The following is an 18,496-nucleotide window of genomic DNA, read 5'->3' on the forward strand; positions in this document are numbered from 1 at the left end:
AGACATATATGTCCCAACACTAAATGCAAGGTACTCATATTTCAGGTCCTATTCCTGTTCCTCTCTGTCTTACTTTGTTTTCTAATCTACTGCTATCCCAGTCTGGTGAATTTTGATGGGATGAGCAGGATAGTTTTGAAATCACCCATCTTGGGGCACCTGGATGACTCAGTCTCTTAAGCATCCAGCTCTTGGTTTGGGCTCAGGTCATGATCTCATAGTCTGTGAGTTCAAGCCCTGCATCAGGCTTTGCACTGGCAGCCCAGAGCTTGCTTGGGAGTTTTCTCTCTGCCTCTCTCTCACACTCTCATAAATAAATAAATAAATAAATAAATAAATAAATAAATATTTAAAATAAAACCACCCATCCATAATATCACAATAATTTTAAATATATGAGTTTATTTTTGTACTATGTATAAATTATACACTTAAAATTTTCTTCCAAGGAATGTACACAATATGGGTTCTTTAATTTTTTTATGTATTACTTTATTGAAAACAAGCAAACAAGTAGGCTACACATGGACCGATGAAGAGAGTCTGTCATAAACCAAAGCTTATTGTTGATCCAGTTCTGAGCACTTAACAAACAAATTATAAGAAAATTAGGTATAGGATAGTGTCATCACCAAAAATAAAGTTTCAAGTCTCACAGCATTCCCTGTTCCTTAGAAAAAGAACTATGACTTAATGGAAAGAAGACTAAACTAGGAATCCTGAGGCTTGGATTCTAGTCTCAAGGCAAATCTCTTAACTCTCTTCTCTGGGTATCAGTTTTCTTCATCTGTAATATAAAGAGTTGGAAACCATAATTTCCAAGGTATATTTCAGTAATAAAATAATGTAAAAGCCCAGACATTTTATGTAGCACACCAGATATTTTGTCTTTGCCCATTGCTCCCTTCACTAGATAAAATGAACAATACTTGTCTAGTGATTCAAATCTTTAAGTGCATTCTTTGGACTCCCAGTTAAACATGATAAACTGAACACACACCTTTATCTTTTTACCTGAAAGCACTCTATAATGGGTAATATTTATTGGGTCAGCTATGGCTTTACATGCTTAACATGTCTTACATCATTTACTCTAAAAAAAATCATTTAATCATTAAAAAAGGACTCCAACTACTATTTTTTCAAGATGAGGAAAATAAGGCAGGAAGAGATTAAGTAACTTTCCCAAGGTCATACACGGGTTTAGGCATCCAGAACCCATACAATATACTGCTTCTCACCAGAAAAAGAATTTTAAAAATTAAGGTTTCAAACAAGAAAGTCCAAGAAAATGGGAGAGAACTGAAAAAAAATTTTGAAACTGGAAACCCGCAGGATGACTAACTAAGTTAACAGACTAGAGTAAGAGGAAAATTGCATCCAAGAGACCCAGTGACAGGAGAAGCTCCATAGCTGGCTAATATACATCACAGCCTCTCAGAAAGGTTCAGGGAAACCAATAGCTCTGACAATAATGGAGAGTAGTGGTGGCATTTGAGGCTGAAAATAAGAGTGCTGGATGAAAGCAGTGCGATTTCCATGGATAACATAGCTAAGAGCTACCCTGTCCCATTCTGGCAGGAGAGTACAGATTTACTCTCTGGAAACACTGAACTACGGAAAACTGAACTAATGGGCACCTGGCCCAGTTAGAGGGCATCAGGTATTAAAAGAGGGTGATTAAGTGAAATTCCACATACTGAATGGCAAGACCTCTCTTTAATCTAGTTTAAGAAAAAGCTGGATGGTAGAATTTAGCCCCCCAAGCAGGGGACTGGAGCAACTCTGTCTGGGGAAATTAATGATTCTAAGAAGAAAGCATAGATATTGAAATTCAGAGGAACTCCAATCAAAACAGCCTAATAAGTTATCCTACTAAAAAGCCTGTAACTCCTTTAGCAAAGCACACCCACATAGAGTTTCCAATCACCTATTACTATTTAATTTTTGAATATAAATCAGTAAGTGTAGGTTACCATCTGTCATCATACAAATTTATTATATTATTGATTATATTCCTTATGCTGTATTTTAAATCCCTGTGACATTTATTTTACCATTCTGTGATATATGTAATTGTAAAGCCACTATGTTGTACACCTGAAACTAATATCAAATGTTAAATATCAAATTTATAATAATATAATATATATAATATATATAAATATATAATTATAATATATAATATAATATAATATAATATAATATAATATAATATAATATAATATAATATAAAAATATAAAAATATAAAAATATAATATATATTATATATTATAGATTTATATATAATATAATAAAATATTATATTATATTATAAAAATAATATCAAATATTAAATGTCATATATGCTTTGATAAAAAATAAAAAATTGTTTAATAATTTAAATGGAGAGCCAAGGAGAATCTTTGAGACCAAAACAAACAAATGTTGTTTGTTAATGAGAGGTTATTGCATTCATTGAATAAAAATAGAATGTCATAAAAGAAAACATTCAAATAAACAAAAAGGATTCTCATTAACTAAAAGTACGAGTAGAAATTTTTAAAAATGTTAGTTGAATGGTTGGAGTACCAAGTTAGAGACTCTTCCAGAAAACAAAACAAATAGAAGTAAATAATAGAAAGGAAAAACTTGTTTAAAACTAGAGAAATAATCCATAAGATCCAGTATCTGAATAATTGACATTCTGGGAAAACAGAGAAGATGAAACAAATAATTGGTGGGGAGGGAACACACTATTCAAGAAAATAGCTTATAAGTGGAAGATAAAATTATGCATTAAAGGAACCCATCAAGTGTCCAACACAATCTGAAAAACACAAACAATATGGCATATCAGTATAAGATTTCAAATACCAAAAGAAAGTTTGGGAATATTTATAGCATCGGTCTTCCCAGCAACAAACTGGAAACTAAAACTCAATAGAGTGATATTTCCAAAATTCTGAGGGTAAAACTATATCTAGCCTGGAATTCTAAACTATCAATAAATGTGACAGTAGAAAAAGATATTTTCAGACTTGCAAAATATAAAAATATTTTACCTTCATTTTTCTTTTTCTTCAGAAACTACTAAAGGGTATGTTCCACCAAACATGGAAAGCAAACTGACAGAGAAGTAAATAAGAGATCCAGAAAGGAAGAAATATAATATAACCAAGAAAGAAGGGAATTTTCAGGATGGTGTAGATCCCAGTACTAGGCCATAAGAACAGTCAACATCCATTAGAATGAGAGGGTGCAGATTACTGAAAAATTGTGTTTCCCCACCAAGAAAAAAAATGAAAGTGATAGAATGCCTAATGTCTACAATTTTTTAAGGTATTAAAAGATGTAGACTCCTGAAGGAGAAGCTGGGAAAGTACTGGTGATGGATATATAGAAGACCATAAAAACAAACAAAAAGAGAGACAACTATCAACCTTGAAGACCACAATATTATGTAAAAAAAAAAAAAAAAAGATAATGTAATCATAATTTACACATGGCTCAGCTGCAAATGATGTTTTCAGAATCATAAATCTAAATATATTAGTAGAACTTGGGAAGGCAAGTGTATATATATATATATATATGATTAGTATAAGTGGGTATGGGAGAGAGATTTAAGAAAACTAAATCCTTCTACACAGGAGGGAGTCAAAAGTGAATATCTAAAAATAAAAAATCAAGAAATAGTAGTATAAACAGATTACATAGAAATATGAACGTAAAACCAAAAGAAAGCTAAAAGGATTGACAGTAAGAGTCTCTAGAAATCAGTAATCAAAAGTCAGGAGTGTGCAAGGAACTAACAGTTTCTGTTAAGCACCTTTGAAACTGATTTTTTTTCATGTATATTTATAATGTAATAAAAATAAAAGTGAAATTTTGGAAGTCTTTTCTTTACTATTCCTTTATTTCTGCAAAGGCAGAGAAGTCTATTCTCAGCTGTGTACTGCAAAGGAGATAGTGAAGATTACTTTCTTTTCACATTTAGTTATACAAATAGGAACTTAAAATAATCAATGAACTCCTGCTGGTGGACTCAAGATCTACACTCAAAAAGCCATTGTCAAAAGAGATTCAAAGGCAGCACATGTTCAAAGCACATCACTGGGAATCTAAAGACTCAGATAAAAATAATAATAGAGACCATGTATTGAGTTGTGATTATGTGGTGGACATAGACTTGAAACAACTCTATGAGATAGGTACTATTATCTTCTCAATTACACAGATGAGGAAGTAAGATTGGGAGAGGTAAAACACACTATTACCTAAAGGCTTACAGACTGTAGGGTATGGAATCTAAGCAACCTAATTCCATTTTTTAAAAATTTTTAAAGGTTTATTTATTTTGAGAGAGAGAGAGCATGAGCAGGGGAGAGGCAGAAAGAGAGGGAGACACAGAATCCAAAGCAGGCTCCAGGCTCTGAGCTCTCAGCACAGAGCCTGACATGTGGCTTGAACTCATGAACTGTGAGATCATGACCTGAGCCTAAGTCAGATGCTTAACTGACTAAGCCACCCAGGTGCCCCTAATTCCATTTTTAATCACCATATTTTTCCACCTCCCAATTCTTAGCTTGATTCTACATGTGATTAGCTCTGTTTTTTGGCAATTTAGTTATATTATATGTTCCTGCCTATCTACATGTAGAACTAAAAGATTACTGGTGGGGAAGGGCCAGCATGATGGAGAAGTAGGGGGACCCAAAGTTCCCTCATCTCTCAAACACAGCAGTGTTGAGGCCAAGAGTCTGGGCAGCAAACTGACAGAGATGCCTCCAGGGCTTCACTGAAACAACCTGATGGGCCATAGGTGTGTGGTTGCAAACTGGGAATGGAGGATCCCCTTCTGCGGAGAGACAAAGGGAATAGAAAGAGAGGCTGGAGAAGCCCAAGACTGTATCTGGACAAGAGAAAAACCAGGAAAGATCCAATCTCCAGCTGTGGGGCTTTCTCCTGACTGGGGCCAGCTGCCCTGATCACGCACCTGGGGAGGCGGAGAGGCAGCCCTGGGCTCAGTAACTAGCTCAGAGATACAGTCCACAGTGGGAGAAAGCGATCCCCTCCTTGGAGTGCTGTGGGAAAAAGGTATATGTCTATTCTAAGGGCAAAGGCTGCCTGTGCCCGCCAGCCAGAGACCATGAATCAGGTGGTGCAGAGCGTCACTTTCTTGAAACTGGGATGGATAGAGTGGGAACCTTAAAGACATTGGGGTTTAAGTTCCAGCTGAGCGCTAGGGAGGTGCTGGAGTTGGTGGAGGGGGACAAACCGCCTTCACCAGGCATGGCACTGTGAAGCGGAGGGGTGGCTCTTCTCCAGAACCCGGCTGCACGGAATGGGAATCCTTAAGATATCAGGGTTTAAATCCCAGCCAAGTGCCAGGGAGGCACAGGAGTCAGTGGAGCAGGACAAACCATGTTGTTTGCACCAGAGGCACAGTGAGGACAGCCTAAACAGTGTGGTTTGGGACACCGGGTCTATGGAGAGACAGTGGTGTCACCATTTTTCTCCCCATCACTAAGGTGGGGCCTCAGGGAATGGCTAGCAGGCCCACAGTGGAGGCCAGACTTGCCTACACCAAACCATGCCCCTCCGTGCCTGGTAACTGCATATCTATAAACCAGACAGCCCCTCCTCCAGATCAGTGCTGTTATATTGCCTGATTTAATTCTTGGATTTAATTGTTTAATTCTTATTATATAGATATATTCTTCCTTCCTTTTCTCCTTATCTTTTCCCTCCTCTAGTCTGGTTACTCTTATTGGTTTATTTAAGCAGACATATTTAATCTATTCTCTTTATGCATTTTCTATACCCCTTCATTTTCCTTTCTCTCTGTATGGATTAAGCTGTATAGTTTCTCTGACTGGTCAATTTTTATTTTATTTGCCCCTGTCATTTCTTCCTTCCTATGGGATAAGCCCTCTTCCATTACCACCACTCCCACCCTTTGTTTACTTGTAACTGGTGTTTCTGGGTTTTGTTTCTGGTGTTTTTGTTTCTTAATGTGTTTGTTTTTATTTTGTTTGTTTTTTGTTTGTCTGTTTGTTTTCCTTTCCAGGGCTACTTCAACAAAAAAAATCAAAGCACACCTGGTGGAGGGTCCAAAGCATCACTATGAGTAGGGAGATAAAGTAACCAAAGTCACAACAACAGAGAGCAAATAACACTCTCCAAAAAACACCTCCTGAAGGGCCAGGTCCTGGACAGTGTATGATCCCAAGGGCACATAAAAACCTTGTAAAACACATAAGGGACAGAAAACTAGAAAAATGAAGAAATGGAAGAATTCTCTTCAAAACAAATTCAGGAAGAAATGACAGAGAATTGATCAAAACAGATATAAACAATAAAGCTGAACAATAATTTAGAATAAAAGTCATAAGATTAATCATTGGGCTTGAAAACAGCATAGAAGACAACAGAGAATCTACTGCTGCAGAGATCAAGGAACTAAAAAATAGTCGTGATGAATTAAAAAATGCTGTAAATGAGGTGCAAAATAAACTAGAGGCAGTGACAGTGAGGATTGAAGAGGCAGAGGGGAGAATAGGTGAAATAGAAGATAAAATTAAGAAAAAGAAGAAGCTGAGAAAAAGAGAGATAAAAAATTCTAGATCACGAGAGGAGAGTTAGAAAACTAAGTGATTCAATGAAACAGAATAATATTTGTATCATAGGGGTTTCATAAGAAAAAGAGAGAAAGGGGCTAAAGGTGTACTTGAACAAATCATAGCTAAGAACTTCCCCAATCTGGAGAAGGAAACAGACATTGAAATCCAGGAGGCACAGAGAACTCCCTTCAGACATAACCTGAATTGATCTTCTGCATGACCCATATCATAGTGGAACTGGAAAAATACAAAGATAAAGAGAGAATTTTGAAAGCAGCTAGGGATAAAGGGGCCCTAACCTATAAGGGTAGACACATAAGGGTGGTAGCAGCCCTATCTACTGAAACTTGGCAGGCCAGAAAGGAGTGGCAGGAAATTTTAGGTGTGCTGAATAGGAAAAATATGCAGCCAAAAACCCTTTATCCAGCAAGCTTGTTATTTAGAATAGAAGAAGAGATAAACATTTTCCCAGACAAACACAAACTGAAGAAATTCATCACCACTAAACCAGCCCTACAAGGGATCCTAAGGGAGATTCTGTGAATGGAATGTTGCAAGGACCACAAAGGACCAGAGACATCACTATAAGCATGAAACCTACAGATATCACAATGACTCTAAATCCATATCTTTAAATAATAACTCTGAATGTAAATAGACTAAATGTTCCAATCAAAAGGCATAGGGTAGCAGAATGCTTTTTTAAAAAAACCCATCTATTTGCTGTCTACAAGAGACTCATTTTAGACCAGAGGACACCTTCAGATTGAAAGTGAGGGGATGGAGAACCAGCTATCATGCTACTGGAAGTCAAAAGAAAGCTAGAGTAGCCATACTTATATAAGACAAACTAGATTTTAAACTAGGCTGTAAACAAGAGATGAAGAAGAACATTATGTCATAATTATGGGATCTATCCATCAAGAAAAGCTAACAATTATAAATGTTTATGCACTGAATTCAGTAGCACTCAAGTATATTAAAAACTTAGTCACAAACACAAGAATCTGAGATAGAATCACAATCACAAACATAAGAATGTGATAATTGCAGGGGACTTTAATACTCCACTTACAGCAATGGACAGATCAACAAGATAGAAAATAAATAAAGAAACAAAGGCCCTGAATGATACACTGGGCCAGATGGACTTGATGATATATTCAGAACTTTTCATCCTAAAGCAGCAGAATACACACTCTTCTCCAGTGCATATGGAAGATTTTTCTAGGCAGATCACATACTAGGTCACAAAGCAGCCCTCAACAAATATAAAAGAATTGAGATCATACCATGTACACTTCCAGATCACAGTGTTAATGAACTTGAAATCAACCACATGAAAAAGTTTGGAAAACCTCCAAATGGATGGAGGTTAAAGAACATCCTACTAAAGAATGAATGGGCCAACCAGGCAATTAAAGAAGAAATTTAAAAATATATGGAAACAAAAACAACACCAGCATTCTTCACAGAGCTAGAACAAACAATCCTAAAAATGTTATGGAACCACAAAAGACCCCTAATAGCCAAATCAATCTTGAAAAAGAAAAGCAAGGCAGGAGGCATCACAATCCCAGACTTCAAGCTGTATCATCAAGACAGCATGGTAATGGCACAAAAACAGACACATAGATCAATGGAACAGAATACAGAACCCAGAAATGGACCCACAAATGCATGGCCAAATAATCTTTGACAAAGCAGGAAAGAATATCCAATGGAATAAAGACAGCCTCTTCAACAAGTGCTGGGAAAACTGGACAGTGACATGCATAAAAATGAACTTGAACCACTTTCATACACCATACACAAAAATAAACTCAAAATGGATGAAAGATCTAAATGTAAGTCAGGAAACCATCAAAACCCTATAGGAGAAATCAGGCAAAAACCTCTTTGACTTTGGCCACAGCAACTTCTTACTCAACAAGTCCCTGGAGGCAAGGGAAACAAAAGCAAAAATGAACTATTGGGACCTCATCAAAATAAAAAGCTTCTGCACAGCAAAAGAAACAATCAACAAAGCTAAAAGGCAACTGATGAGATGGGAAAGATATATGCAAACAACATATTAGATAAAGCGTTAGTATCCAAAATCTATAAAGAACATATCAAACTTAATACTCAAAAAAACAAATAATCCACTGAACAAATGGGCAAAAGACATAAGTAGACACTTCTCCAAGGAAGACATCCAGATGGCCAACAGACACATGAAAAGAGGCTCAATATCACTCATCATCAGAGAACTACAAATCAAAACCACATAGAGATGCCACCTCACACCTGTCAGAATGGCTAAAATGAACAACTCAGGAAACAACAGATGTTGGCGAGGATGCGGAGAAAGAGGAACCCTCTTGCACTATTGGTGGGAATGCAAACTGGTGCAGCCACTCTGGAAAACAGCATGGAGTTTCCTCAAAAAAGTCAAAATAGAACTACCCTACAACTCAGCAATAGCACTAGTAGGTGTTTATCCAAGGGACACAGGTGTGCTGTTTCAAAAGGGGACATACACCCCAATGTTTATAGCAGGATTGTCGACAATAGCCAAATTATGGAAAGAGCCCAAGTGTCCATCTATAGATAAATGGGTAAAGAAGATGTGGTATTTATATATATAGATCTATATATATATACACACACAATGGAGTATTACTTGGCAATGAGAAAGAATGAAATCATGCCATTTGTGGCAACATTGATGGAACTGGAAGGTATATACTGAGTGAAATAAGTCAGAGAAGGACAAATATCATGTTTTCACTCCTATGTGGATCTTGAGAAACTTAACAGAAGACCATGGGGGAAGGGAAGGGGAAAAAATAGTTAGAGAGAGGGAGGGAGGCAAACCATAAAAGACTTAAATACAGAGAACACACTGAGGGTGGATAAGGTGGTGAGGGAGAGGGGAAAGTGGGTAATAGGCATTAAGGAGGACACTTGTTAGGATGAGCACTGGGTGCTGTATGTAAGCAGTGAACCATGGGAATCTACTCCAAAAACCAAGAGTACGCTTTACACACTGTATGTTAGCCAATTTAACAATAAATTATTAAACAAATGAACGAAGGAACAAATGAACGAATGAATGAATAAATAAATAAATAAATAAATAAATAAATAAATAAAAGATTACATAGGTGCTTTCAAATCCAGAATTCTCAGAAGGAGAATAACTTCCAGATTTAGAGGAGGCTATGTATAGTAATAAGGAAAGAGTAGTTTAATTCTTGACCTCCAACTGAAAGAAAAATAAAAATAAATTAAGAGCTAATGAATAATATGGGATGCTGTGTTTCAATTATGTTTATCTTCAGTGAAGAATAGCAATAATGATAAGTGCTAATGAATCCTGACAAAGACCTTGAAAAGACACAAAAGACACTTCAAAACTCTGACTCTTTTTTTTTTTTTTTTTTTTAAACTCTGACTCTTATATAGCAGAGAGGCTAAAAGCACTCACTCAAGGATCAGATTGTTCAGGTTCAATTGTTTGGAGCATCAGTGCCACTTATTAGCTCCCAAGACATAGTATCCTCATCAGGTATAACCACATCTATAGGATAATCATCCATTACAGTATATATTTGATGTCTGGGATAATTATTAATTGCATCCCTTTAACTCTTGAAAGGCTTCAAACAGAAGAATAAGTTATATGTTTACTCTAACTCATCAATGAGAAAATAACAAACCTATGTTTTAAAATTAAATAACAGGAATTCTACTCTGGTATAGCATGTAAAAAGCTTGGTAGTTCCCTTGTGCCTTAACAAGTGGACAACTAAAAAATCAACAACTCTTCCTAGATTCTTCAGAGAAGTGAGGTCACAGAACAAACCACTGCCACCAAAATTTGAAAAGGAAAATAGGTAAATACAGAGAATCATAACTTACTGAAGCAGAAATCCACAAGCAGAAATTTCTGTGGGAACTAGTGCCTGAGTAGGAAAACCTAAACTGTAATTGATAAATTTCTGGAATCTAATGAATTTAAAAGTCCAGGGAAGCGCAGAGCCCAATGTGGGGCTCAAATCCATGAACCATGAGATCATGACCTGAGCGGAAATCAAGAGTCGGGTGCTCAACTGAGTGCCCAGAGGCCTCTAAATGAATTTCTACCGCCTACCTCACCACTCCCCCCAAAGGGGAGGTACTGTTTGCGTGGGAAACAGCTCCTTTTAAAAATCAGCTTGTGAGGTATTATGCTGAGCGAAATAAGTCAGGCAAAGAAGGACAAATACCATATGTTTGCACGTATAGGAGGATTAGGAAGAACTTAACAGAGGACCGTGAGGGAGAAGAAGGGGGGAAACAGTAGGGGAGAGGGAGAGAGGCAAAACATGAGAGACTCTTGAATCCTGAGAACTGAGGACTGATGGATGTGGGGGGAAGGGGGGAGATGGGCATGGAGGAGGGAACTTGTGGGGATGAGCACTGGGTGTTATATGGAAACCAACTTGACAATAAAGTATTTGTTAAAAAAAAAAATCAGCCTGTGAGTTGGAGCTCACACCCCAGTGTCATAGGCATGGAAACACTGTTATTTTTACACTTGACTTCTCCTAGTGGGCAGTCACATCAAATAACTTCATTTCAGTCTTGGGGAGCATTCCTGACAATTGCTTAGCTGCCTCCCTGCCTCCTCCAGGGACTTCAGAAATGAGCTAAGCTTCTATCACATGTTCTTATGGAAGAGTTTCAAGTGTATATGACACGTGGAGAGAGTGGCTATCAGGGACCAGGGTGATGAGACTTCCTGTCTGTTATCTGGCTTTAGCAGTTGCAGTTATGGGCTGGGCTTGTTTTGTCTATTTCAGCCCCCACCCTACCCCCAGACTGTGTCTGGTGATTCCCATGCCAGTTCTCCGCAGACTTCTCAAGAGAGGAGAAAAGCCCATCTTTGTTCCTGTCTGACTCTTCCCACTACCTTCACTGACTCAGAAAACCTTCTGTAAATATTTCCGCATGTATCCCTAAAATCTAAGGACCCTTCTAAACATAACCAGCGCATGATCATTAATACACCTTAAAAAAATCTACTATAATTTTTTAATAGTCTCCAAATTTCCAGTCGGTATTCAGGTTCCCCCAAACATCTCATGAGGAGTTTTTCCATAGTTGGTTTGTTGGACTCATGATCCGAACAAGATCCACACGCCTCTCACACCTTGCATTGTAGCCAGCGTGTCCATGTGGGGGAAGGTGACAGACAGAAGGGAGTGTCACTTCCGGATCTGAAATGAGCCCTCCTCTGCATGGCGCAGTGTGGAGCAAGTGGACGCCAGCACGGGCAGTGGCGGTGCAGTCGGGGCTCTGGCAGGAAGCACAGTTTACCCTGGGTGGTTCAGAAGAAGGACTTAATGAATGCCTTCTTATGGGAACAGATGGGGACGTTAGAGGACCCAGAGACTTCCAAAGGGGAGGGGTTGAAAGAGTTGCCGAAGCTAAGTGAGGAGGGGGGCATCCTCAAAGATCAAGGTGGGGAGAAATGCTCTCGCCTTTTCTTTTTTTTTTTTTTTTTTTTTTTTGCTCTCTCCAGCCTCTTACTTCTGCTCCCCAACTGCTGAACCCAGCTGGAAGTCAGCCAGCCTGCTCAAAGCCCAAAAGTCCAGGGAGACCTAGTCATAGGGAGCATCCAGACGTTTTGTGGGTTTTGCCTCCAAAAGCTCCCACCAGGTTCTCACAGTGAATCTCTGAGAAAATCCCCCTTGTACTTCAGACAGGGGGAGAAAACAAACTACCTGATTTTAAAATGGGTGAAACACCTGAACAGCACTTCACCAAACAAGATGGCAAGTACATATATGAAAACATGTTCCACAGCACATGTCATTAGAGAATTGCAAATTAAAACTACAATGAGATTATCACTGAATATTTATTAATATTGCCCAAGCCCAAAACACTGACAACATCAAATGTAGGCAAGGATATGGAGTACCCAGAACACTAATTCATTGCTACTGAGGATGCAAATTATACAGACATTTTCGAAAATTGTTTCTTACAAAACTAAACAAACTCTTACTATGTGGTCCAGTAATTGCACTCTTTGTTATTTACCCAAAGGAACTGAAAACATGTTCCACATAGATGTTTATAGCAGATTTATAATTGTCAGAACTGGGAAGCAACCAAGATCTCTTTCTCTACATGAATAGATAAAGAAACTGTGGCACAACCAGACCATGGAATATTATTCAGCACTGAAAAAGAAATGAGCTATCAAGCCATAAAAAGACATGCAAGACCTTTAAATTCATATCACTAAGTAAGAGAAGACAATCTGAAAAAGCTACAAAATGTATGTTTTCAATTATATGACATTATGGAAAAGGCCACAGTATGGAAAAAGCTTAATGGTTGCCAGAGATTATGGGAGGCAGATTAAAAAGGTGGAGCACAGAGTAGTTTTAGGGCAGTGAAAACTTATTACAATGGTTAATACATATCATTACACATTTGTCAAAATCCATAGAATGTATACCACCGAAAGTGAACCCGAACGTCAACTATGAACTTTGAGTAATAATAAAATTATTATAGAGTGATTCTATTTTTAATTTTTTGAGTAACCTCCACAGTGGCTGCACCAGTTTGCATCCCCAACAACAGTGCACAAGGATTCCTTTTTCTCCACATCCTTGCCAACACCTGTTTCCTGTGTTTTTTTTAATCTTTTATTTATTTCTGAGAGAGAGAGAGACAGCGTGAGCAAGGAAGGGTGAGAGAAAGAGGGAGACACAGAATCCGAAGCAGGCTCCAGGCTCTGAGCTGTCAGCACAGAGCCCAACACAGGGCTCGAACCCATGAACCGCGAGATCATGACTTGAGCCGAAGTCAGACATTCAACCTACTGAGCCACCCAGGGGCCCCTCCTGTGTTTTTGCTTTTAGCCATCCTAACAGGTAGGAGATGATATCTCATGGTAGTTTTGATTTGCGTTTCCCTGATGATGATGATGTTGAGCATTTTTTCATGTGTCTATTGGCCATCTGTATATCTTGTTTGGAGAAATGTCTGCTCATGTCTTCTGTCCGTTTTTAATAGGATTATTTGTTTGGGGGATATTGAGTTGTATCAGTTCTTTATATATTTTGGATACTCACCCTTTATCAGGTATGTTGTTTGCAAGTATCTTCTCCCATTCCATAGGCTGACGTTTAGTTTTTTGTTGATTGTTTCCTTTGCTGCAGGAACTTTGTATTTTGGTGGAGTCCCAATAGTTTATTTTTGCTTTTATTTCCCTTGCTCCAGGAAACATATCTAGAAAAATGTTGCTAAGCAATGTCAGAGAGATTACTACCAATGCTCTCTCTTCAAGGATTTTTATGGTTGCAGGTCTCACATTTAGGTCTTTAACCCATTTTGAGTTTATTTTTGTCTATAGGGAAATAAAGTGGTCCAGCTTTATTCTTTTGCATGTAGCTGTCCAATTTTCCCACCACCATCTGTTGAAGAGATTCTTTTTCCCATTGTATATTCCATTCCTTCTGTATAAAAGATTGATTGACCATATAATTATAGATTTATCTCTGGGTTTTCTGTTCTATTCCATTGATCTATGTGTCTGTTTTTATGCCAGTATCACATTGTTTTAACTATTACTGCTTTGTTATATAACTTGAAATTTGGAATTGTGGTACCTCCAATTTTGTTTTTCTTTTTCAAGATTGCTTTGGCTATTCCAGGTCTTTTGTGTTTCTATACAAATTTTAGGACTCTTTGTTCCAGTTCTGTGAAAAAAATGTGTTGGCATTTTGATAAGGATTGCATGAAATCTGTAGATTGCTTTAGGTACTATGGACATTTTAATAAATATTGGTTCTTCCAACACACGAGCATGATATGTCTTTCCATTTATTTGCATCATCTTGAATTTCTTTAATCAGTATTTTATAGTTTTCAGAGTACAGGTCTTTCATCTCCTTGGTTAAGTTTATTCGTAGATATTTTACTGTTTTGGGTGCAATTGTGAGTGGGCATGTTTTCTTAATTTCACTTTCTGCTGCTTCCTTATTAGTGTATAAGAATGAAACAGATTTCTGTACCTTGATTTCATATCCTGCAACTTTAGTGACTTCATGTATCAGTTCTAGTAGTTTTTTGGTAGAGACTTTAGGGTTTTCTACATATAGTATCATGTAATCTGCAAATAATGACAGTTTTGCTTCTTCCTTACCAATGTAGATGCCTTTTATTTCCTTATATTGTCTAATTGCTGTTGAGGACTCCCAGTATCATGTTGAAGAAAAGTGGTGAGAGTGAGCATCCTTGTCTTATTCCTGACCTGACCTTAGGGGAAAAGCCCTGTTTTTTACCATTGATTGACAGTTTTTTACACACAAAAGCTGTGTGTTTTTCAATATGAGGCTTTTATTTTGTTGAGGTATGTTCCCTCTTGACCTAATTTAAGAGGGCTTTTATAATTAATGGATGCTGACTTTGTCAAATAGTTTTTGTGCATCTATTGAAATGATCATATAGTTTTTATCCTTTCTCATATTGATGTGACATGTCACATTGATTGTTTTGCATATATTGAACCACCTTTGCATCCCAGGAATAAATCCCTGGGATATAAAGGGATAAAAATATATGATTTTTTAAATACATTGTTCAACTCACCTTGCAAATATTTTGTTGAGTATTTTTGCATCTATATTCATGAGAGAGATTGCACTGTAGATCCCTTTTTTTGTGAATTGGTATCTATCTGGTTTTGGTATCAGAGTGGTACTGGCCCCATGGAATGAATTTGGAAGGTTTCCTTCCTCTTGTACTTTTTCATAGTTTGAGAAGGAATACATATTAACTATTCTTTTTGAATTTTCTTTTTTTGTTTGTTTATTATTTTGAGAGAGAGAGAGAGAGAGCATGCAAGCAGGGGAGGGTCATAGGAGGGAGAGAGAGAGAATCCCAAGCAGGCAGTGCACCATCAAGTGTGGAACCTGATGTGGGGTTTGAACTCATGAGCCATGAGACCATAACCTGAGCTGAAACCAAGTGTTGGATGCTAAACTGAATGAGCCACCCAGGTCCTGCTTATTAACTCTTCCTTAAATGTTTGGGAGAAAGGTGCCTAGGTGTCTCAGTTTGTTGAGCATCCAACTCTTGATTTTGGCTCAAGTCGTGGTCGCAGGGTTGTGTGATCGAGCTCCATGTCAGGCTCTGAGCTGAGCATGGAGCCTGCTTAAGATTCTCTTTCTCCCGGGGCGCCTGGGTGGCTTAGTCAGTTAAGCGTCCGACTTTCCGACTTTCGCTTAGGTCATGATCTCGCGGTTCGTGGGTTCGAGCCCCGCGTCAGGCTCTGTGCTGACTGCCAGCTCAGAGCCTGGAGCCTGTTTCAGTCTGTGACTCCCTCTCTCTCTGACCCTCCCCTGCTCACGCTGTCTCTCTCTCTCCTAGAAATAAATAAATAAATAAATAAATAAATAAATAAATAAATAAAAGATTCTCTTTCTCCCTCTGCCCCTCTCCCTGTGCCCTCCCTCTAAAATAAAATTCAAATGAAAGAGAGAGAGAGACAGAGAGAGAGAGAGACAGAGAGAGAGAGAGAAAAAGTTTGGTGGTGTTTACCTGTGAAGCTATCTAGTCCTAGACTTTTGTAGGAGTTTTTTGATTACTGATTCAATCTCATTGTGGTAATTAGTCTGCTCAAATTGTCTATTTCTTTCTGATTTAGTTTTGAAAGATTATAGGTTTCTAGGAATGTACTCACTTCATCTAAGTTGTTGAATTTGTTGGTATATAGGTTTCCTAATATTCTGTTTCAGTTGTTTATTTGTCCTCTTTCATTAGTGATTTTGTTTATTTGGGTCCTCTCTCGTTCTTTCTTGATGAGTCTTCCTAAAAACTGATCAATTTTGTTGGTCTTTTAAAAGAACCAGCTCCTGGTTTCATTGATCAGTTCAATTCTTTTTTAGTTTTTATTTTGTTTATTTCTGATCTAATGTTTATTATTTCCTTCCTTTCGCTGAGTTTGGGTTTTATTTGTTCTTCTTTTTCTAGTTTCTTTAGGTGCAAAGTTAAGCTGTTTGAGATTTTTCTTACTTCTTGATATAGGCCTGTAGTACGATAAACTTCTCACATAGAGCCACTTTTGCTGTATCCCATTACCTTGGAATATTGTGTTTTTATTTTCATTTGTTTCCATGTAATTTTTTACTTCTTTGATTTCCTGGTTGATCCTTTCATTGTTTAGTAGCATGTTATTTAACATTCATATATTGTTACTTTTTCCAGATTTTTCCTTGTGGTTGATTTCTAGTTTTATAGCATTGTGGTCATAAAAGGTGCATGGTATGGCTTCAATGTTTTTGAATTTGTTAAGATTCGTTTTGCAGCCTAATATGTGGATTTAGGATTATGAATTTTGTACAGTGTGCACTTGAAAAAAAATGTGTATTCTGCTGTTCTAGGATGGAATGCTCTGAATATGTCTCTCAAATCTATCTGGTCCAGTGTGTCAAACAAAGCCACTGTTTCCTTGTTGCTTTTCTGTTTGGGTGATCTCTCCATTTCCATCAATGTATGTGGGGTGTTAAAGTCTCCCACTACTACTGTATTACTATTAATTATTTCTTTTATGTTTGTTGTTCACTGTTTTATGTATTTAGGTTCTCTCATTTTGGATACATATATATTTTTAATTGTTATATATTCTTGTTGGACTGTCCCCTTTATTACTGTATACTGCCCTTCTTTGTCTCTAGTTATAGTCTTTGTTTTAAAGTCTACTTTGTATGATATAAGTATTGCTACCCCTGCTTTCTTTTGACATCCATTTACATAGTAATTGTTTCTCCATCCCCTTACTTTTAATCTCCAGGTATCTTTCAACGTGAAATGAGTCTCTTGTAGGCAGTCTATAGATGGGTCTTATTTTTTCATTCATTCTGTCATCCTATGTCTTTTGATTGGAGCATTTAGTCCGGTTGCACTCAAAATAATTATCATAGATATGTATTTATTGTCATTTTGTTATTTGTTTAGTGTTTGTTTCTATATTTTCTCTGATCCTTTCTTCTCTTGGTTTGTTGGCTTTCTTTACTGATATACTTGGATTCCTTTCCTTCTTTTTTGCACACTTGTTACTAGTTTTTGATTTGTGATTACCATTTGGTTTGTATATAACTTCTTCTGTATATATCAGTCTACATTACGTTGATGATTGCTTAAGTTAAATTCATTTGTTTATTCCTATCTTCCTCACTCCCTGTCACCACATTTTAGGTACATGGTGTCATGTTTTGTCTGCTTTTGTCTTCTGAATCCCTTGACTGATTTTTAAATCAATATTTATTTTTACTGTTTTGTGTTTTTTACTTTTAACACTCTCACTTACAGTCTTTCCATTCAGAGTCTTCTTTAATATTTCTTTTTTTAAAAAATAGTTTATTGTCAAGTTGGTTTCCACATAACACCAATGCTCATCCCCACAAATGCCATCCTCCATGCCCATCTCCCCCCACACACACACACCCATCAGTACTCAGTTTGTTCTCAGTATTCAAGAGGCTTTCATGGTTTCCCTCTCTCCCTCTCCCCCACTATTTCCCCCCTTCTTCTCCCCATTGGTCCTTCGTTAAATTCCTCCTAATCCTCCTATACGTGCAAACATATGGTATTTGTCCTTCTCTGCCTGACTTATTTCACTCAGCATAACACCCTCAAGGTCCATCCATGTTGCTACACATGGCCAGATTTTATTTTTTCTCATTGCCATGTAGTATTCCAAAGTATAGATAAACCACATCTACTTGATCCATTCGTCCGTTGATGGACATTTAGGCTCTTTCCATGTTTTGGCTATTGTTGAGAATGCTGCTATGAACATTGGGGTATATGTGCTCCTATGCATCAGCATTTCTGTATC

At 37.4% G+C, this 18,496-nt stretch overlaps 1 protein-coding gene across 1 annotated transcript in view; it reads right to left on the reverse strand.

The window, feature by feature from the left end:
• LOC120223949 (dynamin-3) overlaps positions 1 to 18,496 on the reverse strand; it is a 413,439-nt gene that overhangs the window by 207,611 nt on the left and 187,332 nt on the right. The window lies entirely within an intron of this gene.

Source organism: Hyaena hyaena, unplaced genomic scaffold (genome assembly GCF_003009895.1).
Source record: "Hyaena hyaena isolate Hyena2069 unplaced genomic scaffold, ASM300989v1 scaffold_1075, whole genome shotgun sequence".
Classification (NCBI taxonomy): Eukaryota; Metazoa; Chordata; class Mammalia; order Carnivora; family Hyaenidae; genus Hyaena; species Hyaena hyaena.